The sequence below is a fragment of the Corvus kubaryi genome, unplaced genomic scaffold (assembly GCF_017639235.1).
Source record: "Corvus kubaryi isolate FWS band 111438036 unplaced genomic scaffold, C.kubaryi_AGA036_p1.0 split1-37296, whole genome shotgun sequence".
NCBI classification, from domain to species: domain Eukaryota; kingdom Metazoa; phylum Chordata; class Aves; order Passeriformes; family Corvidae; genus Corvus; species Corvus kubaryi.
In genome coordinates, this window is record NW_024582075.1 from 1,144,774 (window position 1) to 1,171,831 (window position 27,058).

The following is a 27,058-nucleotide window of genomic DNA, read 5'->3' on the forward strand; positions in this document are numbered from 1 at the left end:
ACTGTGTCTCCCTCTGGAAGTATGGGCCTATATCTCATTAAACTATAAAAATAAGTTGCAGTGTTCGGCACTCCTCGAAAGCTATCCTGCCAAGGTATGTTATTTTTATATCTCTAATGCATGTCAGAGAGTCAGTCCAGAGAAAGTTAGGTTTTTTACAGTCTAAAACTAAATTAATTTATAGCTACATCCACATGTCAGAGGGGACACATAAGGAACCTAAACTGCTATAGAAAACAATAATTTATTATTGATTTTCAGCTCCTTTTTAAAAGCAGCTGCAATTTATTGGCTTCTCAGTTCTTTCCTCTCTGGTACAAATGATCTAAACAATGCTAGCAATGAAGCAAAGCAGCTCCTGTGGGTATGGCAAATGACATAAAAGTCAGATATGCTTTACCTGTTTTTGGCTTAAGACAAATGGTCCATCACTGAAATGAGAATAAAAAAAAAAAAAAGATCAGAGGTGGAATGTAATGCTTTTTGTGTTTTAAGATTGGGGGTTTTTTTAAAGATGTGTATGGTTAGGCAAGATCTCTCTTTACATGAATTGTTGACTTTAAAAGCTAGCATTTCACACATTTTGAAAGCTATGTAATTGTCATTTGGTACAGTCTAGCTGAATTTAGCTGCAGTAAAGGCAGTACACTACAAATGATAAATTACGTATGTTTAATCCTATGGTAATGCCTTGGTTTTGTGTAAAAAAAAAATCTTAAAGGCAGATGTTACAGAATTGCTTCTGCAGCCACTGAAGCCTAATTGCCAACCCTTTAAAGCAAGGGTAGAGTGGATTGGAAAAGAAATAAGCAACTCAAGAGCCAAGGTAGGAATGAGCACAGCACTAGGAACACTCTTTGAGGAGCGCAGCAGTAAGATAAGAACAGTAATCTCTTTTCTCCCAGCAGCACCATGATTAACCACAGATATCTCCTTTCAGAGCAAAATAGTCTACTAAATGCTTCTCATCTTAGGAGTATGAAGGAGTATACTAAAAATTATAGCAATAATTTTGAAAACACAGGCTTACGTGTTATTTGTTCTTTCTATGGAGGAAAATAAATTACTCTGTTGCTAGGAAATTTAGCTCAAGTTAGTTCTTCTGTACAAGGTTTTGTTGCCAAGGCCACAGTTCCTTCCCTGAACAGTCTTAGCTCCAAGGTCCTGGACTGGGTCTTGGCCACAGTCCTTCTTTAAACAGGATTTTCTTCTCAGGGAATGAATGAATGGTCAATATCCCAAGAGAGAAAAACAGGTAAATCTTCACAGATTGGTGTGTGAAACTCTTTGCATTTTGCTCATTGGTGGTTACCAGCATGCACACCCTTCCTGAGAACTGCAGGTTACAGCAGATCTTGGTCCATTCGGAAACAACTCGACTCTCAGAGCTAAAGGACGTGCTCATCTTTCACCCCAAGGTCTGACCATGACTGACAAGGAATACAAGGGAAGGTCATCCAGTTACACCAGACAGGAGGCCAGATTCAAAGTAAGTAATTCCATTCTCAGGTCATGAGTTTCAACACTCAGGCTCCTGGACAAGATTTCCATGCTTATCCTTAAAAAAAAAAAACCAAAGAAGATGAGAAGAGTAAACAGAAATTGACAAAAACTCTCTCACCCCTGCCAATCCCATTTATCTTATGCACAAACAGAAATGGAGAAGTTCTGAAATGAAAAGCAAAAAATGATAAAATTATTACTTCACAGAAATATTTATACCCAAAAAGAGTAATGGAAACACGGAAACAGAATCAGAGAGGGTGCTGAATGACAGAAATCCTGATTTATTAGGCATAACAGAATACATCTGGAGTAGTTGCATCCCAGTCAGGATCATTAAATCTACGTTTGGAAAAAAATAGGAAAAGAAGCAGCAAGGTCTAACAGCCACCCTACACATTTCAGAGAGCTGCTACAAACACTGTGAGAAGCCTTCTTTCAAAAACAGAAGGACCAGGGATAAAGATAGAATCACAGGCACTTGTTACTGACCAAAGGCACATGAGAACAGCTCTCGCGGCAACGTGCAGGCTGCTCTCGCCTACCAGACACTATGCTACAGGACAAATTTCACTACCCGCCCTTCTAGATGGAATGAAAAACTGGGAATCAAACCCCACTCTTCTTCTCTCTCTGGTCTGGCCTGTAACAGAGCACATGGAGAACTCTGTGCATAATTTTCTTTAATCTACAAAAAAAACCCCAACCAACCAACTAACCAACCAAACAAAAACAAAAAGACAAACAAAAACCAAACAATACCCCAAGTAAACAAAAACCAAACAAACAGAAAAATTGGGCAACAGAGGAGAAAGGGTAAACATACTGAGACAACAATTTTGTGGTATATAAATAGATGGATTTTCACTAATCCCTGTACGATTCACCTGTAAGAGAAGCTGATCAGAAATGTAACCCCTTGTTCACATGCAGCTAGTAATAAGTTAGTCCAAACTTCAAGAATTTGTAGGATAGAGGGGAAGAACATCATTAGGAAATGTAGTCAAGCACAGTGCAGGGGTTCAAACAGCCTGTAGTGTATCTCATAGTTCAAAAAGAAGTTAAAAGCAGCATCCTCCATGGGGTAGCACTCAGGCAGCAGCTGACATACATTCACCACAGAGTCACAGATGTACATTTTCTCAAGATAGGTTTCAGACTGCTAACACAGCTCCTCTCATCCCAGAGACGTGCAAAAAATATATCCTTAAAATTGTCAAATTTGTGAAAATATGTGGAAGTTTGAGTCCCAAATATAAATAGATTTACAGGAAGGAGTAGCACCCAACCATGTATAAAATGTATAGATGACTGTAATTACCTGAAGCACATAAGTACCAATATGAGGAATGAGAAAGTATGTATAAATTTTTAGAAACTTGATTAACCTTGTCTCAGCATTACCAAGTATAGCCATTAAGTATTACCCCATATAATTATGGTTTACAAAACTGCAATTTACTAAAATTTGAAAGGGCAAAGATACAGGATTTCATAAAAACTATACAGATGCTGCCACTCAAATATTTTCAGTGCTGTAACTCCAAAAAGTATTTTGTACTTAATTTTGTTTAAGCCTATGTGTTTGTAATCTATCTGAAAATTCAGTATGAATGAGGCTCAGATAAGTCCTGTTCCAGCTGAGCTAAATGCCTGTTGAATTTTAATGAGAAAAATTGTCTCTTTTAATGTGTTTTTGTAAAAACTGATTCTATTAAAGTGTGCTATAATTGAATTATATGTTAGGCTATTATTCAGAATTATTTGTTGTATTATTAGCCTCAGATTCCTGCATAAACACTGCAAATTATAAATATTTTAAATAACATCATTCAGAGTAGAAGTAGATAAATAATATAAAATTGACTTCTTTGTGTTATTTGAAAGTGAAAGTAAAGGATGTCATTTCACACACACACACAGACACAGGCATAGACACAGACACACAATTTTATTTTACATTTTTCCTTTTGCTCTGTGTAGATGAACCTGATACGCAAGAAGCAAGGCCAAAACCTTGGAAAGTTATCTCCATCAAAGACAAATTGTTATTTTTACATATATTATCATTGTTAAAGATCAGTTTTTCACAGCTCCAAAATTCTCCCCAGTGGGCAGTAGTCCATCTTACTAAACTACCTACCCATAATTCAACCCAATTTCATGCAATTGTCTGTCTATGCTCATGAAAGTCCATCTCTGAACTGCAATGGAGACTATTTTCCATAGCCTCCAGGGAGGCAGATAATTTTGTTGGCTGCCTCCATTCCATTCGTCTTCCACTAAATAAAAAAGGGATTGCCTTTTCCCTAGTGCTGTCTGCTTTCAGAAGTCCAAACATCCATTAAGTGGAAAGCACTAAATTAGTACAAATACTGAAATGCCTGAGTAGAAAGCTATTCATTCCCATGCAAACTCAGAAACAGCCTTCACAACAACTGTAACTACTGACAGCTTTATCAGCCACAGGACTTGGTCTCCAGAAGCCAAATTCTAATATTCAAGTCTTGTGAGAAAAGTTCACATCCAGAGTGAAACTTGACTAACACTCTTCAAGGAACTCATCTTTTCTTATGGATGCATCCCAGTTTGCATAAAAATTAATAAGAAAAGGAGACTGTTTAAGCTCTCCTTTTATTTTCTGATACTCAAAATAACATTTAATTCACTGCAGAGCAGGGCATTATTCCAATTCAGGTCATTTTGAGGCTTTTAAGCAACCATTATTAACCACTGACATAGAAAGAACAGTCTGAATGAATTTATTCATATTTCCAAGGTATTCAATTCTGGTTTGGTATACTCTTTGACATGGAAAAGTTTGATCAATGGCAATAGAGGAAAACAAATTATTTAGTTGCAGGAACTAATTTGAAAGGCTAACTAGTTTTTTCTAAACATTAGATAAGTTCTTTTCTAGAACAAGACAAGATAGCTGAATATTTTCTTGCACAAACAAATAATTTGTAAAATATTTGAAGCTTTTGACCCTTATTCAGTCATGGGCCAAATAAGATCTAATTAAAAAATGATATGTGCTCTCTTGTTTTCATTTACACTACTGGAATACACAAAAATTCTTATTGTGAAGGATGGTTACACTAAAAGATTGCAAAGACTGAATCCATATTATTGTACAAACAATTAAAAAATTAAAGCAACCACTTATCAAGTGCAAAATGAAGTTAACTTCTGCATGAGTGTATCCACGGACAGCAGAGAAATAAAAAGGCTTTTTTTAATGGAAGTTATAAGCATTGGGTTCATTTCAACATTTTCTGCAAAAGGCTGTGATTTAGTGCTCCAGCAGTGCTGTTTTCCAGCAAAAGCTTTTGCATTACAGCTTCTACCAGGTCCTGCAAACTCAGAGCAGGATTTTACTACTTCCTCCACACAACATTAGGCAGGGATTTCCTTCGAAGTAAAACAAATCACACCGTATCCCTGTAAGTTTAGCCAAGCAAAATTATTATAGATGCATAGTCAATACTTAGGCTCTTTCAGCTGAAGGCAGTATTTCTATAGAACTCATAACATGTGTTTGGCATCAAAATATCTGTACCTGGCTACTAGAAGCAGCAAATAAGTAATGCTTTCTTGTGTATACATAGATCTATCAAAAATACGTATTTATTTTTCCATATAGCATATCAATAAATAACAGGTTCAATTACTCTCTGCTCATTTCCTCTCTTTTGTGTCAGAACTGTGACATTAATTTTATGGAACTACGCCTAATTTTCATGTCACTGAAATAACTATTCTGTTCCATGACATGAAATGAACAAGGGACAGTACAAGAGACTACATCTTCTACACCCCTGCCTCTAATGCAACTGCTTTCCAAAAACATGGCTAAATGGTTAGGCAGTGTAGAAGATTCAATCAGCTGATTGAGGGCCTGCTGGCTGACATTGCAAAATCAAGTGCCCCTCATTGAAATTCTCTGCCCGCAGTCCCTTTGCATTTATAACTGTGGGAAATCAGCTCTGCCACCTGAGCTGGCCTCAGCTGCCATGGCGTCACATGAAGATAGATGTGATCACTTACGGAGGTACAATAGGGAGCACTCTTCTGATCTGCTTTCATCTCGCTCCCTGATCTCAGATCAAAGCAGGGAGGCAAGCCGAGCAAGGGCATGTCTACACAGGGACATTACATCAATCTAGTTTGTTCGGTCTGAGTGCAGCAATTTAAATACATCTCACTGAAAGGCTTATGCCCCAGTTTGTCGGGCCAGCTTTAAATATTTTCCTTATTAATCATAACACCCAAACAGCTCTGTACTTGTCTGAATCAACTGCCCCAACTTCCCAGGCAGTATTTCATGTCTCAGTGTTTGCAGTGATTTTTTTGCTGTGCTGCAGGAGGCCTATTTGAAATTAAAGAAATTTGTGGGCGGGAGAGAAAACAAGTCAAATGAATGCACTCCTTGAAAACTTTCCTGGTGTCCATTAACATCATCAAAAGCATTACTCATCTGCTGATGTGCAACATCAATGACTCATTGCTAAACACTGTAGTTATTGTAATATGAACTGAACAGCACACACATATTTGCCATAGTTCCACTGGGCAGAATTTCCCATTTTGCAGAAACAAATGAATGTCAGTACAATTTCAATATAGAAAGATCTGCTTTCCTCATGGGAAAAAAAAATGAGCAGAGGTCATCTGTGCAGCAAGCACAAGGAGCTACAGCTTCACGTCACTGTGGAGCTTTTCTTCAGGTCACAGGAACACTGTTCTCCCAGGGGGTAGAAGTTCAGCACCTACAGCCATGCATGACTTAATTCCTTTGGTGTCAGCAGGTCAGCCGTCAGGAGTCCTGTCCTGGAGCTTTTCCAGGTCACCTGGAGAGTGTTGTCCTGTCTGAAGTCCCTTTAGATGCAGGCTTTCTGTTCTGCTACTTAGAGGTCTGTCAGACCACAAGGGAGGAGTCAGAGGGCAGAAACAGGTGTTCCAGAAAGTTATCTGATCCTAAAAGATTTAGACATAGAACTCTGCCTGAACACAGGAAAGCAAATCCCAAAAACATTTGGCAACTTAGATGAAAATTTTTCTGCTGCCATACTAGACTGGCAGTTGCTGCAAAGCATTTTTTTAGCATATGGAAATCCAAGGGAAGTCAATTTCACGACGAGAGTTCTAATCACTTTCAGCACATCTGAAATCTGTCTCTGAAAATTAAGGAGTTTAAAGACAGAATAATGAACTGTCATGACAAAAACACCCTAGGAGAAACTTAAATTATGAGTTTAAGGTGAAGTGATCTTTTCAGGTCTGCTAGTGAACATTCCAAAATAAATCCAAATAAGGAGCCATAAAAGTTTTTAATAAGATCAATATATTTCTTTAAAATATTGAATTTTCCTACAGGCTTTGAAAATGCATCATGTCACCTACTTAATGCATACAAGGTTTTTAAATAAAAATAACTCAAACTGCTGACTAACCAGGGGAGCAACAAGTTTCTGATATCTGCTGCTGAAAACACATATTCAGAGCCTGAAACTTCCTGGTTGCATTTGGGAATCCATAGGGGCAGATATATTTGTACACCATGCATGATATAACCTCAAATATAGCAGCTATCAAATTCAAGTCACTTATTAGCACAGATTTATTTTCTCTTTCCCATTTAATATCTTCAAACCTGTTCTCCCTGCATAAAGAGTGACATTAAATGGCACAACTACTACAGATACTTGTCTCTCCAATGTCAGCCTTCATCCCACATCTGTCTACAGTTCTGAGTGTCAGCAATGGTTTAGCTGGAGCTGGACTGGTACAAAATTATTTCCAGATAGTCAGTAACGAAAATATTCTTATTGGATACTTCTAACTACTTGAGGCAGCAAGCGTCTGTAAGTACACAATTTAATAAAAGTCATACAAGCCTTAATATACATATTTTATGTTTCCACAATGTGCCATAAAATGTATTTGTGATATTTTCAAAGAGACAAATAAAGTGGCTGGAGGAAACTTTTATTACATTGTATTTTTGATGAAAAAGAAACAGCCTGAGACAAAAAAAAAGCTGAAAAGTTATAATAAATTAAAACCGCCAGTTGTCATATTTGATATGCTTTATAGCTCCTTTAACTTTAGAATTAAGGAAAGCATTACCAGAGAGAAATGTTTTCACAAAAAAAGGTGCCTTACCGACTTAGTGTTAATTATACTTACTAAATTCTTGATGCAGATCTCTGTCTTCTTTAATACTTAGATGTTGACATTATGTTCCCAAAAGAATTTTAGTCTTCAACTTTTAACAATATCTGCCAGCCAAATAGTAAGTAAATAAACAAACAAAACTAGTCATTTTGAATTTTAAAACTTGCATGCCAGGAATCACTTGAACTTCAACTACAAGCTGAAACATGATCAGTTGAATGTTCAGCAAATGGCACTTACAGAGCACATCAAAATCTAAAGATGTCATGCAAGTAGCAACGGGCACATGAGAATTGCCTGAGTAAAAATATAAAAATCAAATTTTTATCAAATTCTTGGGTCAACCTGTATTATGTTGTTGGACATAACCTTATCTGTCACATAACAAGCCTACATGGAAGACTTCACTAGTAAAAGGTGGTGTTGTGGAAAATGAGGAGAATAGGAAAGGGAACAGCCAGAAGGATAGATTTTTGAAGAGCTGCAGTGGGTTTTTCTGTGCTCAAGAAAGAATCTTAATATCACTCAGCAGTTTAATCCTCTCCAGCCTTCTGACAATATATGGAGAAGCTACATAAAGCATTTTTTAGTCCTATTCAGAGCTCCTTAGGTAATCTTCATTGCATATAAATAACATTATTACAGCTTCTAAACAGAGAAGAAAAATTCTGGTCAATAGAACATTGTATTATGCAATATATACAGGCAACTAGGGAGCAGGGAAACCTATCTCAGTGTAAACTAACAATAATTCTCCATTACCATCTTCAAAAGACTTGACTGTAGTTCATCTTCACATGGCTATGGACCACAGCTTATGTCATTTATCTTGTCAAAACTTTCCCTTTCCCACAGACATAGAACCAAAGAAATCTGGGCTAGGAGTAGTTTAAAAGCTAACTTAGGAGAAAAATATTTGTGAAAGCAAGAAGGTGGGTTTCATACTAAACAACAAAATAGCATAAATAGCCCCAGCCAAATAACCCAAATAGAAAAATTGCTTCTCTTAAAACACAGAACCATCCCCTAGTGGTCACTGCCTTGGAAAGAACAATAGACTCATTGCTTTTATTAACTGAATGTGTAAAAGTGGATGTGATGTTCATATACACAAACATAGCTATTTTGTGCAACCACTATATAGAAGTTATCCAGTTGGCTTTTTATAAAGTTTCAACAGAAGAGAAAAGTGGAAACCACTAGAGAAACACATATACTTTTATCATTCCTTGAGAGCATACAGTAACCAAACTGAGTTAACTCAAACTAATTTCATTGAGTGAGCTGCATAATCTATTTTCAGAACACCTATTAGAACAACTTCACCTTCTGCATGCACCAGCAGTATGTTCTTGGGTATGTTTCTACCTTAATATTTGGCAACCATGGCTTAAAAAGCAACATACATAGCACTTGCTGATGTCACTTGCTAGAATGTACTTAGTAAAATTATTTGTGAACTTGTGACCTTCAGATTGAAACAGTCAGTTATAGTAGCCCTGACACATAATACAGAAGTGATTTCATGTCACTAAAACTCCTCAGAAAGGGCCTAGTTTCAATTCCTTCAGGAACTGAAATTGCTCATGCAGCTATTGCTTTGTAGTTGCACCTTATGTGACATTAGTAAACCGTTCATAGCTAAAAAATAAAAGTATGATAAAAAGAAGATACTAATTATAATGATTTGTTAACCTTTCCTTTTCCAAATGTGTGAGGTGACTTGGAAATAACCCTTAGTTTTTTTAAATTACCTCACAGTCACAGCTTTGTTCAAGTTTGACAGTTAATATTTGTCTGCATTACCACAATTACACCAAACACTCATCACAGCTAGTTTGTGGGTCAGTGCTGGTCTGTCACATTTCTAAAAAACAGTCAGATTTCTATTTTCTGTAAAGGCAAATTTTAGAATCTGAACAAAATGACAAATTAACTAATTAGCAAAAGAAAATTGAAAGGTATTTCTGGCCTTGTGAATCCTTTTTTTACTAAGCATAGAATGTCCATTTGTTCAGTATCAGTCATAATTGTTAAGGTAAAATGAATACAATAACTGTCTTGGATACAGCATTTTTATGACAGCTTTACAAAAAACCCCAACATTCTAAACCCATCAAAAAACCCAGATTTATTTTCTTTAATTGGCATTGATTTTTCAAATATTTGCAAGTAGAGAGAAGTTACCTAAGTCTGACATTGAAAATGTTCATTTAGCATATACTGCAGTAGCAACAAGTAGAATGCTAAGAAAAGAAAGCCTTGCAAAAATATTTTTGTGATTTTGGGTTTTTTAACAAATTTCCTCCATAGGCTGAAGGAAAAATGAAAATATCTTGGCTGAGAATTAAATTGGAAATGGAGGCCTGTCACTGTTGCATATGCTACTTCAAATTAAGTAAGTTGAAAGCATCACTCCTTCATGAAAAACCTCAGGTCAGGTTTCTCTTTGTTGAGAAACCCCAGAGGCAGGCACTGAACAGGATGCTTTAAAGTCCTTTTAACTATTATTCCTAAGATCTCATAGGAATTTATTTTTTGTTATTTAATGGGTTTATGTGGTTCCATACTTTAGAACAAAATGCTAATGAAAAAATTTTGCTAACTTTTCCAATAACAAACAATAAGTTTCTAAAAACTTATATGCTTTGGTCCCAGACATGCAAAAAGTAATTATCAATAGAAAAAAAAGTAGACTCTAATTTGCATAGTAGTGAAAAAATGTGAGCATGTAGGGGGAAAAGCTGAGGAATACTTACATCATTTCATGACATATCTTCAAGTTGTTTGGCTCCTTTGATTGAGATAGATATCTTCAATTAAGACACATCTGTTTGAATACATTCTTACTGCAAGGGGAGCCTGGTGGCACTCTCACAGATTGTGTTACAAATTCTTTTTCTAGAAAAGTGAGCAGTCTTCGGTTTACACAAAAATATCAGATCATTGGGGTGGTTTTTTTTAAAATTCACATTTCTTGGGAATAGCATGGCAGTCTTCTGTGCATTTTAATCCCCTGGCTGAGCCTGTATCCCCAGTACAAGTGCTCTATTGGAACCAGTCAGTCAGGTTTGTGATCACCTCTGCTAAAAGAAAAAGCACACACACTACACAAGCTAATTCCAGTACAATAGCATCCTGTCTCAGCAGTACTAATTTTTGCAGCAATAGCACAGCCTGCTATGCCCCAGCTTCTGCTATCATTTACAGAAACATGATCATAAAAAGGAAAAAGTGAATAACGTATGTTAAGTATTCATATGTAATTTCTATTCAAATATACTTTTTTTCCCTGTTGAATGTGAGCATTGATCTGAGACTCTGTTCAAATACAGCAGCAGAGTCATTTTGATTATTTTTCTGGAAGAAAAAATAGCAACTGCTTCCTACCCACAGGAAAAAAATCTCAAATAAATCAGATCTGGTATGAATGTATCTCCCACAGATATCTCTGCACTAAATTCTTTAGTGACAAGATTGCTAGTATGAGTTACATGTCCAACATTAAAGAGTGAGAAAAAGGTGGTAAGTGGGAAAGTAACATCATTTGCACTGATAAACTAGGACCACAAAGACAGCTGTAATATACAGACAGACAGGATAGATGAGGACATAAAGTAGCAAATACGAATGCTGCAACTCTTTAGAGGCTTTTTTTTCTTATCCTTATACTCACACACCTCCTCCAACAGCCCATAAACCCCACATCTTTAGGATGACAAAAAGAAATCCAAAACACTCATCATTTCCTTTAGAAACATTTGCTTTTTAGGTGAGTGCATTTGGTTTACACAGCAAAGTTTTTGCAGCAGGGGGGGCTACAGGGGTAGCTTCTCTGGAAGATTTCCCTGTGCCCAGCAGCTCCTAGACACTGCTGGACAATGCTGTGCCCAACAGCGATGGCAGTAGCATCTCTGGGATAATGCAGTTGTGAAGGGCAAAAAGTTCTGCACAATGGCACTTGCAGCCAGAGAAGAAAGGCGTGGCAACATGTGAGAGTAGCAGCCCTGCAGACACCAAAGTCAGAGCAGAAGGAGGGGCAGGAGGTGCTCCAGGAGCCAGAGCTGACATGCCCCTGCAGCCCATGATAGTGTGAAGATCGCCCAGGGGCAGCCATGCACCTGCAGCCCGTGGAGGTCCACGAGGGAGCAGGTCAGTCCCTGAAGAAGACTGTGTCTTCATGAGAAGGCTGCGCTGGAGCAGGGTCCAGGCAGGACCTGTGGACCCATGGAAAGAGGAGCCCATGCAGGAGCAGGTTTGTTGGCAGGACTTGTGTCCCCATGGGGGACCCACTGTGGAGCAGTGCATTCCTGAAGGACTGCACCACATGGGAGGGAAGCCTGTGGGAAGGATCCAGGTTGTAGAAGTTCATGGAAGTCTGTCTCCTGCGGGAAGCACCCTGCACTGGAATAGGAGATGAGTAAGAGGAGTACTCCACCTGAGGAGGAAGGAGCAGCAGAGACAATGTGTTGAACCGACCACAGCCCCTATTCCCTGTACCACTGCACCACTGAGGGGGGAAGGTAAAGCAACTCAGAATGAAGTTTGGTGCAGGCAGAAGTGAGGGATGGGGAGATCATGTTTTTTAGGTTTGTTTTGATTTCTCATTATCCTACTCCGATTTGATTGACAATAAACTGAATTTATTTTTTCCCAAGTTGAGTTGGCTTTGCCCACCATGGTAATTGTTGAATGATTTCTCTCTGTCCTCATCTTGACCCATGAGCCTTTCTGTCTGGATGTGGGGGTGAGAGATAAAGCAGCTTTGGTAGTCATCTGGAATCCAGCCAGAGTCAACCCTCCACGGTGAGCTTTCAGCTGCACAATAAGTAATTATTAACACTATTTTTGAGAGAGTAAAAATATTTAAAATTTAAATGCTGTAGTGCAACAATGCTGCAATAAGAGTAAATTGAGGAGAATAACATTTCCTTCCTGTTTAGAAAAAATAAACCCTGGTTGTTAAATGTAAATTTTTAAAATTACAATATAAGAAGTACACAGCCTGCAAAGAAGAGGGTCAGATCAGAGGCTACTTTAGCAAACAGATCATATATATGTCTGTGGGACAGGACTTCATGGGATGCACTTTTGAATACTGAGGGAGCTGGCAGATGCCATTGTGAGACCACTTTCAATAATCTTTGATCAATTCTAGCAATTGGGAGAAGCATCTGAAGCCTACAGAAAAGCCTCTGTCAGTCCTATCTTCAAAAAGGGCAAGGGCCCAGGGAACTACAGTTCAGTCAGCTTCACCTTGATTCCTGTGAAGTCATTGGATCAGCTAGCCCTGGAAACCATTTCTAGGCACTTGAAGGACAAGAAGATCATCAGGAATAGTCAGATGGCTTCGCCAACGGGAAGCTTAACAAACTAAATTACTTTCTACAGTGAAATTACTTGACTGATGGATAAAGGGAGAGCAGTGGATATTGTCCACACAGACTTTAGTGAGGTCTTTTCCTCCTGTAAGATCTTCATAGATAAGATGTTGAAGTAAGGGATGGATGACCAGTTGATGGAACAGTGGCTGAAGAGTGGTGATCAGTGGCATGAAGTCTAGTTGTAACCCAGTGATTCAAAGTGTATATGAAGCATCAAATCTGGATCTGATACTTTTTACCATTTTCATTAATGGTCTGGATGATGAGGAAGAGTGCCCCCTCAGCAAACCTGAGAGGAATGCTTGATATGCCAGAGGGTCATGCTGCCAACCAGAGAAAACTCAGCAGGGTGGATAACTGAGAGGACAGGAATATCATGGAATTCAACAAGAAGTATGAAGTCCTGCACCTGGGAAACTATTCCACACATCTGGGTATTTGGGGGCCACCCAGCTGGAAAGCAGATCAACAGAAAAGGACCTGGGTGTCCTGAAGGACACCAAGTCAAACATAGACCAGCTCTGTGCCTTTACTGCAAAGACTAGGAACGGTACCCTGGGCTGCATTAGGGAGAGCGTTGCCAGAGATTTGAGGGAGGTGAGACTGCCCATCAATTCAGTACTGCTAAGGCATGGATGGAGTGTTGTTTCCAGTGCTGGGCTTCCCACTGCCAGACAGCCATGGACATGCTGGAAAGAGTCCAGCAAAGGGAAACAAAGATGTTGGACAAGAGCATCTCTCCTATGAAGAAAGGCTAAGGAAACTGAGACTGTTCTGCCTGAGTAAGAGCAGGCTCAGAGGGAAGTCATTAATATACGTATAAATATCTGCAGGAACAATGCAAGGACAGAGCCCAACCTTTTCCAGTGGTGCCCAGTGAGAGGAGAAGAGGAAATGGGCACACACTGAAACACAGAACGTTCCCTCTGAACATCAAGAAGCACTCTTTCATGTGAGGCTGACCAAGCACTGGTCAGCAAAGATTGCTCAGCAAGATGGTGGAGTCTCCTATCTTGAAGATGTTCAAAAACCATCTGGACACAGTCCAGAAAAATGGTCTGGGGAACGGGTTTTGATGGATCCACTTGAGCTTAAGGTTTGGACAAGATGGTCCCTTCTACAGGTCCCTTTCAACCTCAATGACTGTGTGATTCTGTCATATCTTTTAGCTGAAAAAGGAGGTAAATTTTTATTTACACTGTGTCAAAATGTAACAGTTTCAAAAGCACCTTCTAGGTCAGCAATGATAGATTTGGGGTTTGATTCTTTCCCTTGAAACCTTGTTCTTAACTTTACCTAAACAAATAAATCCTTTGTTGAAATACAGACCCCATCCCTGACATTCGCCTTTAATTAAGCCAGAGTGACAGCTAGGGAGAGATCCCCTCATGCCTCTTTTCCAGCCAGTGTGGCAGGTCTGCCACTGTGGTGCCAGAGGAGCAGGCCACACTGAGGCTGCTGCTGTAGCTTGTCCCCATGAAGACTTTTGCCCCCCAGAAAGTCCTGTTCTCCCTCACAAAACCACTCACAGGCATGGGGAGCAGTAGCCCTGAAGGGCACTTCTACTAGCCTTTGGTTGGCCACTAACCCACAGCTCTTTTAAAACATTTTCTATTAAAACATGATACAAGCCCATGCAAGTTTCTTTACCCCAGTAATGACCTGAAGCTTGGTCCATGCCATTCAGCATGTACAAAACTATACAGTTGCTAAGAGCCTGATTTTTTGCTCAGAACCTCTGGGAAGATCCTTGCACTGAATTAGTTTATTTTGTGCTGCTTTAATTTGATAAACCCACAGAAAGCCATCTTTTGAGCCAAGGAACTCCTTAAGTTATATCCATAAATGCCAGTGACCCACATGCAGCACACAAAAAGGCTTGATTTTTTAATTAGGAAAACCAACTAAGACAGATGTAGTAGCAACACTTTTTTCTATCTTTTATTTTTTCTCTTGGGTAGCATATGATGGCTGGTAATGTTTTTCACAAACTAATCTCTAATCAGAGCACAGTTCTGATTAATAGGTTAATATATGTACAATTTTTTTTTAAGCTTAGTTACCTTTTCTCCTTTTCAAACACTATTCTATATTAATCTTAGTACTCATGTCAACAAGGAAGAGAGCTTCCCCTTTGTCCCTTGGCATTTAAGGCTGCATTCAATGCAGATAAGGTTTGTTTGGGAATGTACAGGGTCTGCTGAAGACAATCACTGGAGATAGAACCTTAATTTAACCTCAAGCCTGTAGTATTTCCCCTGGGACACAGATGACTGATAACACAGCAGAGGGCAAGGAAAGCACAAAATTATTGAGAAATGGAAGCAGCAAATCTTGAGTGTCAAATTTCTTCCTCTAAATCATTGTTTGTAAGGATAGTCATGCATGTCTGACTCAGCCAGGAGACTACAAAGCTTCTTAAAAGAGCAATTTTAAAATGTACTGACAACGGATGTTTTCGAAAGCCATTTCCAAGGCATACAAAATACAGTTGTCATATATTCATCTTAAAAGAAAATGCCATTACAGGATCAAACTGCACTTGCTTAGAGTATCCTATGTACAAGGTAGGTCAGCAGTTGTTAATTGAAATAAGTCCTAAACAGAGAGCTTGATAGCATGTCCCACAGGAACATTAGAAAATTGTGTTAATGAGTATTATTATTGCCTGCTTCTGTAAGAAAATAGATCATTATTAGCTGAGGTTGTATGTGATGTTTTCATGTGTTATAGTCCTAAATGGGCAACACGAAAAATTAGATAGCATTTTGTTTTAAATAAAAAGGCTTTAAAAAAATCTCTGTGCTCTAAACTTAAAATTAAGCTATTCTATTGGGGTTAAAGGTTAAATAGCCCTTTTATTTCCTAATGATAAATTTAATTGTCTGAAGCCAAATTGAATACAAGCTGATTTATGTTTTCCTTTCTATAGGGAAAAAAAGTCCTTAGCAAGCATTGCTAGAAAATGTTGCCCCAGCTTCAGAGTCGCTGCTTTCAGAATGGAAGAATGTCTTCATTTAAAATAGAATAGTGAATACCCTTTATCAGACAAAAAGGTGTAAAGAAAAATACCCAATGTGTTACAAAAAAGCTAAAAATCTTGAAATTTATTGCAATGTAAAGTGTAGATTTTCTTTTAATCATATCTTCTAAGTCACAAAACAAAAGCAATTTTTCTTCTTTCTATCAACATAAAGAATCCAAATCCCTGAACATACCTCCCTTCCAAAAAATAATACCAAAAAACAAAGAAAATATAACAAAGTAAACCAATTATGTGCAGTTGAAGAAGCATTTGCATTTCACTGTTAGAAGTTGTTACCTTTTACTTCCTGATAATAAAAAGCAAAATACCAAACCAATATCCTCAGCTGATATTTTTAAGTATTTGCATATTTTCAGGGAAAACAGTAATAGTATTGTGATAAGACTTTTAGCTCAACAGAAGAGCAGGACAAAATATAACCCCTTAAGACAGCATTCTACACTTCATGTTGAGCAATGGCTAATGAAATCCTAAGAGGGTTTGTTACATAAACCAGTGGACTGAAGAAACCTTTAACATGTAGGAAACTGGAGTTAATTAAACTGTTATGGGTATCCTATCCATCATCCCACCAGACCACTCTATTCTAAACCTATTTAAATTTTGCAACTGAAAAAGTGTACTTGGCATGGCTGATAAACCATGTTTACTGTCCTTATTGATTTGACATTTGTGCATAACCTTTATGCTTTAATTATCTAACAGCATTTCCTGTATCTTTCTTTGCTACAGAAAGTATTTGATTTCCAAGCAATTAGACATATCTGAAAATTAGCAGACAGTAAAAGTGTTCCCTTCAACAAATTAATCCATTTGGGAAAGCAGTGGTTTACCACTGCACTGAAGTTGCTGAGAAGGTTGCTTTATTGAATCTCATTTCAGCCTGCTTTAGCACCTTAGTGCAATCAAAGTGCATTTCAATTCTGCTCATATTTCACTCGGAGGATAGGCTGCATTTAAGGAGCTTCCTTTCTCATGTGACAATTTGGAAACCTAAATGCAGTATAAGAGAATTTAAACTTAAGGTTAACAGCTGGCTACATTTGTAAGCATCAGCAGAAGAAATGAGATCAAATATTTTCTAATATAGCTAGAGTCAAGGAAAAGAAGAAAGACAGTTACTGCAATATAAATTTGCCTTCTATTCTGAATCTTTAATAAGAAGATAAATTTTTTATTTCCTGTTTGAGACAGTTTCTGAGGATTTGCTTTTAATACATTGTATGTGTTAAATCAGTTTATGATATTTTTAAACTTCTATCCATGACTATTCTAGCACTTATGTCTGCCAAAAATCTTCACATTGCAACATTAAAAATCACTGTAGTAAATTTATGAAAAACATGCCTGTTTCTTTGGTTTTGGAGATATTTATCGTAGAGAAAAATGTACCAGTGCAAATTCAGTAATTAAAATTTTTGTATATTTCTCATTTATGAAAGAATATGTTGCAATTCTGTCTTATCCATGAAATGAGATGGGTGACCTGAGATCAGATTCTGGAGCTCACATTTGTGAAAGGCAGCTCTTTATCTTTTCCTGCATAAACAGCTCACCACATTGTGAAAGGGGCCTAAGGCATCTGAGAGAATGTTGTCCCACTGTAGGTGCTGCATGAAAGTGCTCTACAATTATAATCCCTCATAGCAACCACCAAAATATGGAGGCAGGAGTCACATTTTGCTTTAAGAGTGCAGAGCAAACTCCGTGAATTAGTGGTCATCACTGAGAACTTTCAATTAACCTCGATACCTGTCATAATTTAAATAGCTTCTCTCCTTCTCAAGATTATCAAATGTCATTACAAAGAAGGGGTGTAATTCATGCTTCAGAGAGGGGCAGGATCAAGATGACAGATATTCGGCTCAGAGCTTTTGCTGGGCTTCAGATCTTACACTGTACCTCTAAACAATGCAACTCAGATCTTCCAGTGAGAAGAGCTACAGGGTTACACAATGTACACACCTTGTGCTTCACAGGCATCTCCAAAATATGATACCATGATTTAGGTGGTGTAACAGTAGTGCATTTTGTCTGGTGTCACTGGAGGTGTTTTTACACAGCAACTTTACTGCAAATGATTTATAAAGAGCAGAAGAGGGAATTATTTCTTTCAGGTGGAAGAGAAAGACTGTAATCTGTTTCTTTTCTTCACTTTTTCACACTGTGCAAGCAAGAAACAAAGGAAAGCACACAGTGATTCCATATGGCAAGCTGAGCAAAAGCTGAACAAGAACCTAGAGTTAAGATGGCAGAAATTAGTCACTAGTTTTTGACAGCAATCAGCAACTGTGGCTGGTTCATCTTGTTATTTCTTGCTGCAATAGTACTTAGTCGTCAGTTCTCATCCAAAGAGTTCTTTCCAAGCAGAATACCTTTATCTCATTTAATAAGATGATGTTTCTTCTTTCAAACCCAAGCTTTTAGTACTTTTTATCACCTTTTAGCTCAATTAAACAATGTCCTCTTGCCTAAAGAAACTTCATATTGCATCAGAGCATCAGATTCTAGATTCAGTCCCAAAGTTCACATGTAGGCAAAATTCTCCATGCCGACCAAATAATTCCAAAGATTTCAGAGACATTTTGGCATGAACACACATTCACAAAGAATAGCACTTGGTAGAAGTCAATGAAAAACTCTTTTTTGCCCTGGTAAAAAATAAATTTTTTTATAGTTCAGAAATAACAAATTTTAACATCTTGCTATAATGGGAGAGTATGTATATATATATACATATATATATGTCTTTAATTATTTTACAGATTATGTTTTTGTTTCCAACATAGTATAAAATACCATACATGACAATATAAGTTAAAAAATATAAAAATATATTTTTTTCTCTCAGCTAATTCTTAAATGGAAACATCTGAATACCCCTCTCTGATGTAGTGGACTGATTCAGGCAGTAGCCTGTCTTGCAGCAGGGCAGATCTCAGCTGCATTGCTTGATGTTTATGACATCTTGTATACGGAAAGTCCTGATTTGGAAACCTATTGTTTGTGTTGGCACCTAAGAACAAGTCTATAATGCAGGCTTCAGTTTCCCTTTGTATTAATGATTTGAAGATGCCTCCTTTCCACATCCCATTATTTTGTTAGATGTGCCATTCAGAATTGGTTTTTGATAAATTCAGCCGGGTGCCTCTGTGACTACTGCATAGGTACAGTAGTTTTAAATATTTATGTTGTGCTGGTGGTGATAATTATTATTCCAACTCAGTATAGCTTTAATGCATTTAAATGTCACTGTTTCTCAGTTTAATTCATCATACATACATTCAGATGCTTGTATACATATATTCAGTATGCATCTCCAAGGGCCTAAAAAGACCTATTCATATTATAGCAGCTGTGAGAAAGTGAGGGCATATTTCCTTTACATTCCTAACTGTAAACATTAATTAGGTGCTTGACACACATTAATGATTAAAAAAATTCTTTGTAAAATAATCCATCATAATTCTTTTATCACTACGCCAAGCCAAAGAACTATTTCATTGAGCATGGTATCTCTGATGGCAAAGTTACAAACTATGTGATAAAATAAAATCCATTTATTTACTCAGTCTTTTTCCCTGAGAAAAAAAAGTGGGTTTGCTGTGATAGCTAGTATGCTTCTGAATACAAGAATGTCATGCCTTATTATCTGTTGGTATGCATTTGTTTGAAAGCCCCTATGCAGTTGCTCATAAATTCAGTTGCCTTCTTAAGCTTAACCATTGCAGCAAAACAAAAGGTTAAAAACAAGGACTTGAACACCTTCCCCAAAGTATTAAGAACATTCTGAGGGCTATCACAAAAAAGAAAGAAAAAAAGAAAAGGGAAAAAACAAACAACAAAAAAAAAAACCCAACAGAAAATAAGAAAAAAAAGGCAGGTCCTTTTCAAAAACATGACTGGAATGCCTTTAACCTTGGCTTTCCTAGTGGTACTGTTTGCAATTGTTTGCTTAAGCAAACCACAGAAGAAGGAACTCTGAGTTCCCAGGAGGCCTGACAAATGATTTCCAAGGTCAGAAATATGCACAAAAGAAACAACAGCTTCTCACTCTGTGTTGTGTTACAGCATCTCTCCTTATGCTACCTGTGACACTGCCTCAGTCTGGTCCCCTTGAAAGGTTATGAAGGCTGCCACATAGAATGGGTCCAGTGTTGTCCAAAACATGAGACTGAAGCTGCCACTTGTCAATACACAGCTAACAGTTCAGAGAATCCCTCTATCAATTTTCTTGGTGTGTCTCCACCCCAGCTGTTTTCTCAGCCTAATGCTGCATCTCCAGAATGTGTAATAGTAATTGACCAGAACAGAGTGTCAGGACTAATTAACATACTCTTGTTATTGGTGAGAGCACTGGTTTTCAAAGAATGTCCTAGCTGTTATTTATGGCTTTTAATTAAGGTACAATATTATCTAAATAATCAGTGTGTTGTAAAATAGAAGAGTCAAACTACATAGCTGCAATAAGCCAAACATAACATGCACAACCACATTTGCTCAGAACACTTAGACATTTTGCAAGTCATGAGAAATTTAGGAAATTAGTAGGGGTTTTTTAGCTTTTACAAGGCATGTTAAAGCTTTCTATGCCTTCTAAATGGATTTACTCTAACTGCCTAATTCATTATGCTAAAACCATGAAGCAATTTCCTATTCAAAGCCCAACTCACAGTCTCTCTGTTGTCAAGTATTTGAATTTCAGATTAGAAATGTGTTCATTTGGATAGCATGAAAGGAAAGCTCTGTTGTCAGCTTTGCTTTATGTTCTGCCAGCAGCCAAATCCCTCTTCTTCAGCGGTCACCAGCAAAATACCAGACCTCCACTCTGGTCTCCACTATCTTGAAACAAACACAAATGCTTTTGGCCTTTATGGCCTAAATACTGGTTTGAGGTTTGCTGTTCTCTCCTCTCTCTTAATATTTTTCTGGGGATTATTTATGACAGATGATATCAGCAAATGTTTAGATTGCAGTGAGGATTTCTCATCCCTACATAAGGGAAAGGGAGGGAGGGGGAGAGCATTTCCATAGTGGGGGAGAAGAGCCAGGATATTTGGTTCTCGTAGAAGCTCTGTAGTTTGTTATGGAACAGTGAGCTGAAGTGGCTGCAGCCCTTTTACCCTCAGCATGTTTGCAGCTATGATCTACACTGAATTTTAACTATGCCACTGCTTGCTTGTTAGCAGCTATTTCTTTGCCAGCTTGAAAAATATACAGGCAGCTGTCAAAAGTCAGGGGCTGCATTTCATGCAGAGTGTAACAAAGTTATCTAATACAGCCTGTAGGACAAACTCCCCCCAAGCATTCATATCTTTGGCTAGTGATGTGGAAATCAAGGAATTCCAGCCACATTTCTCACAGGAAAGAGCTTTTCAGAGTTCTTCCATTACTGTAAGCTGTTTCTGACAGGTTTAGGGTCTACACTGTGGAAGGACAAGCCCAGCACATCCCTCTATTAATTAAAAGCAAACATTCACACAGGGAATGTTGTAACCTAAACATGAACTTTAATGGTTGTAACATAGCTGGAAGGAAAAATAATTACTAGCAGCTATAGAAGACATTGAGATATTTGTAATCCCTTTGCTTCTGAATACAATAACCCCTATGTAGTCATAATAAGCTCTTCAGTATAGGAAATAGTAATAGAAGATCTCTCTCCTGATACTGAGGCTGTGCAAATAATTGATTCCTTAGCCTAACAGATGAAGTAAAAAAGGGGGAGGGAGGAGGGTGAAGATTCGATCCAACCTTAATTTAAATGTTCTTTCTGGTTTTTACTTTTAGCTTGTGTTAATGAAAGAAAGCAGAGCCACAAAGCATTTCATCCAGCTTGGAAAGCCCTGTGGGACTCTGACTGAAACGCCTCGGGGAGCAAAAGGAGTGACCCATGGGACTGGTAGTGGCCCCTTCCTCTCCCACCTGATGTATGAGGTGATGTCCTGGGATGTGCTTGCACTGCAATCCCAGCAACGGGTCAGAGGATGCTGCTACCTCCAGCCACATCTCACTGTGCTGAAGCACACAGGTCCCTTGGGGACCAAACACACATTTTTTGCTCCTCAATCCTTTATGTAAAACTCTGAGTGGCAAACCAGGCTATGGGAGCCCCAGGTCCCCATCTTCTCCAGCAGGAAGATGCCTGGGTCAAAACTTTCCTCTTTGTATAAAGAACTACTCCAGCAGCTGGAGGTGAGGGCCCTAATCAACAGTTTAGACATACCCGAGGGAGTCACCTGGCTCTTTAGTTTCTATACAGAAGTGGCACAGACCCCAGCAAGCCCAAACCTTCTGAGCCTAGAGGCTGCTGGGGAGTTCATCTCAGTTCATTGGAAGTGGGAGGTCTCTGTTGAAATCCCTGTCCAAAACTGGGCACAAAGAAGGTTTCTGTTTCCACTTCTGGCTCCCGGGAGAGTGAGCATCAGCTATTTCACCCAGCTCTAAATGACACATTGTTCCAACATGTGTTTCCAAGTGTTAAAAGTGAAGACAAATGAAGGCATGCAGCTATGCTCATTGATAAGGTTCCTGGCACCCTGTTTCATGGTTAGCAGAAATGAGCCTAAAAGCCTACAGAGTTTAAATTCTCTAATTCAAGAATTCTCTTGCACTCCGATTGTGTATGTTTTACAATATTTAAATGCAAATAACATTCAGGTCAGGTTTCTGACTGGTTGCTAAATATCCTCTAGTGCTTTCATGGAATTTGTTTCCTTAATGTCAGATTATAAGAAGAGAATTAGAAAGCATTAGTATACTTTATATAAAAGTTAAATATGAATGGCAAGAATTCAGGTCCAAACCATTTTGAGTTAAGAATGACATAAAACTATTACATTGCAAATAACATGCTAAAGCTATTACCAATGCTCACATTTTTTTTACCCTGAAGCACAACAATTTTAGTCCATGAAGAAGCTGTTGTTCTACAGTGCTATATGTAAAACTAAATTCATAATTCCCAATAACTTTATCAAACTCTATCATTACATATATTCTGCAGCTATCAGAGCAGTGTGGTTGCCATCTGATATGACCCTTATGGAAGAACACATGCTATGGTTTAGAGGACCAAAAAATAAATTTTTTTTCAGGACTTCCTCAGAAAAGAGAGGTAGAATTCAAGTTATCATTATATTGCTACCCCAACAAGATAGTGCGTTATTCCATCCCCAGAGAGAAGGAGAAGGAGGATTCCCACCATTAGAATACACAAAACTTTTTTACCCACAACTTTGTCATCCATACTGAACTTTGTCATCCATACTGAACAATGGAGTAGCAGCGGGTACATAGAAGTCTTTCCTCTTAAAATCCAGAAGTATAAAAACACTTAAAGGGCTCTATTTTCACATGACAGCCCAGAGAAACTTTATTTTTAAGCAATCTAATTAGACATGTAGTTAAAATACATGGAATACAGGGCACAAAGCAATCAAACTAAAAACAACCTCCTTCATGTTCAGAAGGCAAACAGGAAAGAAGTGACTATGATGAAAGTGAGATATCCCAGTCTAAGCAAAGCACCATACCTAGACAATTCTAGGAGATGTTTCTAATGAGAAGGTGACATGAAATGATGTTGGAAGGCAACTTTGCAGAAGTGAACCTCATGTGCCTCCAGTCCTTGTGAAGCCACCAGGTGCCAGCAAGGTGCTGTCACCTTAAAAAAGGAAAATGGTATCTTGTGCTGCATTAGACAAAGTATTGCCAGCAAGGCAAGGGAAGTGATGTTTCCCTGTGAACATCTAGAAACATTTGGTCACAGTGAGGGTGACCACACACTGGTGGAGGCTGCTAAGAGAGGTGATGAAGTCTCCATCCTTGGAGAAATTCAAAAGCTATATGGACAAAGTCTTGGGAGAACAGCTCTAGGTGACCCCCATGACCTTGGGGATTTGATCAGATGGTGCCTTCCAAACCCAGCTGTTCTCTAGTTCTTTGTTGCCTGTTCTATGCTTTGATACATTCTCCAAACAGTATCACTCTTTAGGACCTGAGCCTTTGGATTGTCTGGCATGCTGCTAGAATATGTTAAGTGACAAATAAGAGGTATGCATATAGATATACATATTTTCTTATATGCGCACACACATACAGAAAGACTTGTCTGCAGCATAAATAGTTGAAGACAATTTTTAAGTATCCAATTCCGGTGTCTCCGTGGAGGAAAGTGATATTTTCATCACCATTCTTTCTTTTTAACCACTAGAGTCCTACTGCTCCAGATTTCTGAATCTTTAAGAAGATTTAAGAAATCTCTAGTAAATCTTGCCCCATAGAGAGCTCTCCCATCACCTCATGTAGTGCACGTAGGGTTAAAGTCAGGTGGTACAGAGACTTGTAAACAACAGTTTGGTGAGAAGTTATAAGAAAATACTGCTGCAGTAAGGGTGATGCCTATTAAATTCAAAGAATGAACTTCAGCTTTCTTCAGCCTAATTGTCTGGTTAGAAACTCATTACACCCTGTAGTACTATCTTCAAAGTGCATTTAAAAATTGCATCAGCAATTTAATTAACGAATAAAAAGCTGCATGCAAATGCTTTCTGATACAAAGTAATTGTTTTAGCCTGACAGCGAACATAAATACTCATGTCTTGATCACTCAAAAGATGAGCAGGCTCTGCTTTAAAAGGAAGGCAGCTTTTTCAACATTATGCGGGGAATTCGTTTTTGTGCTCCAATATTGTGCTGTTCCAAATAAAATGAGACGTAAATATTTCTTTGTGTGATCTGCGTTCTGATATCCTCTGCTATAAACTCTTTCCTTATGGAGTCCCTGATCCTTATCTTTCCCCCCCTTCTACAAATCACATTAACTAATCTGATTAGTGCCTTCCCCATCTCAGCACAGTGTTCCTGAAAGATCAAAACCAGACTAGTACCATGCTCTCAGGATGAGAGGCACAGAGCTTTTCAAAGAGGTCTGTTCCCACGCAAAAGGACAATTTAATCGCTCTGCAGCAAATTGACTCAAGATGCAGAAAAGCAGAGAATAGATTTGAGGGTCTCATTTCACCAGAATCAGAGGCAAGGTATTACAGTGTAGCCTACACTGGCTTTAGAAACAAAATATGGTACAATAGCACAATTTGGCTATCCCACCAGGTATTGGATATTGTATTTCATTAAGATATAACAATTATTTCAACACCTGCAAAATTCAAGTTCTGACATTTGTCTCATCTACCCTATGTGTCCATTCTCTTGTCTAGCAAAACTTTCTCCCATAAAGCTTACTGAAGAGCATTGTGTGTCACAGTAGTTTTGCTGTTAAAAGTAAGTGAGCCACATTACAGCAGTTCCAGATGACACAGTACATAAAGAGGAAAGTAAATAAATGTCACTGTGCCCTACCATTCTCTTTCCTATGGAGTGGAATAAAGAAAAAAAAAAAAAAAAAAAAAGAAGTGCTGTCTGGCTAGCAAAGTCCTATTCAGAACAACCTGCTAACACAAGACTAAGATCTCTATGACCCAGGTACAGAGCACAGGAAAGAATCATGGGAGGAGGATTTAAAAATACTTCAGGGAGTATACACATACAGTAATACATTTAGAAACGTTAGATTAGTTTAAAATCTTGCTCAGGTATCAAAGAATACAGGAAGTACCACAGAAATAGGATCAATGCAACACTGATCTTTTTAAAGCAGACTGGCAGAGTAATATATTGTGTCACAGGATGGGCTTTTTAACTGAAATGCACAGCTTGCACAAGCAGAAATTACTCTATATGCTGTATTTGTGAGAAAACCTATTAACATGCCAAACAACGTATTTATGTAACTCTGAGTTGCCTCAAACCAGTGAAACAGAGTTTTGTTGATTTCCTAATGAGATTTCCGCTAGTGTGCAAAGAGAGCCAGCCTTGGCTTCGGGCATGAGCACAGACACCTTCAAAACCCCACAGATTTACAAAGCCTTTGGAGAAACAGCTAAGTTCTGAAAGCAAGCACAGCAGACCTTCTCTTCCAGTTCTCAAAAAACCCCACCAAAGCCAACAGGTAGCCTCTGTTAAGTCAGGTGATCTCAACTTTGTGCTCTGCTGTTTCTCTGGCAAGGTAAATATTTCCTGGGATGCAATAAGGCAAAGCAAACCCTGAGCAGAGATACCAGCAGAATAACACAGACTAATGGGTAGAGAGACAAACATCTCCTGGTGGAGGGAAAACAAATTAGAGGGGGCTTGGTCAGCTGTTTAGAAGAAATTGGAAGGGGAAGCCTGCTGAGAAAAAAAAAAAATTAAAAATCAATGAACGCAATTTGGATTTAGGAAAGGACATAAATGCAGGTCAGGAAAACAGATGGACAATGGGGAGCGACCTGTTTGGGTTACAAGGCAAAAGTGAGACTTCAAAAATTTCAAATATGCATCTGAACTTTGGAAGTCTTACAATTAAGGAGTCAGACTTGGAAATCCTTTGATATTTGCCCTGCAGAATTTCCAGCTGGTTGGAGAAGGACCCAGAGACTCAGCATATGAGCAGCTCCCTTTCCTGAACTCTCACAAGATAAGAGCCTGATTCACACAGCAGCAGAAGCACAAAACCTCCTCATTTTGGCAGGTGTTGTTGCCAGGCAACAGATCCATTAAGCAGCACAAGCTTAGGGATCCTGATTAACCCATTAGCTTCTCAATTAAAACACTAATTTGGGCACTGGCAGGTTTACGAACCCCACAGGGTGCTTCCCTGCACCAGTGTGACGTCCCAGACAGGCATTGCCCTGTGCCAGCAAGCCCTGCCATAGGGCCAGTGGACAAGGTTTTGCCTGAGAGCACTCCACCACAGCAGAGGCTTGTATGCCTTTCAGAACTGGGAAACAAAAGATGAAGGAGGGAATAATAACTGTGATGAAGGAATGTGAATTATTCATAAGAAATTAATGCAAGCCACCGGGGCAAGCATGGAGAGGGTTTTGTTTTGCTCATAGGATGG

The 27,058-nt window shown here is 38.4% G+C and overlaps 2 long non-coding RNA genes across 2 annotated transcripts; one reads left to right on the forward strand and one right to left on the reverse strand.

Annotated features, from left to right (window-relative positions):
- LOC121657438 lies at positions 1 to 24,838 on the forward strand. Its single transcript, XR_006013630.1, has 3 exons — positions 1 to 94; positions 1,419 to 1,489; positions 21,904 to 24,838. It is a non-coding gene; the product is annotated as an uncharacterized LOC121657438 (long non-coding RNA).
- LOC121657439 lies at positions 306 to 26,615 on the reverse strand. Its single transcript, XR_006013632.1, has 3 exons — positions 26,516 to 26,615; positions 1,031 to 1,558; positions 306 to 431 (listed from the first exon to the last, which is right to left on the reverse strand). It is a non-coding gene; the product is annotated as an uncharacterized LOC121657439 (long non-coding RNA).
- Between the last annotated feature and the right edge of the window lie 443 nt (positions 26,616 to 27,058).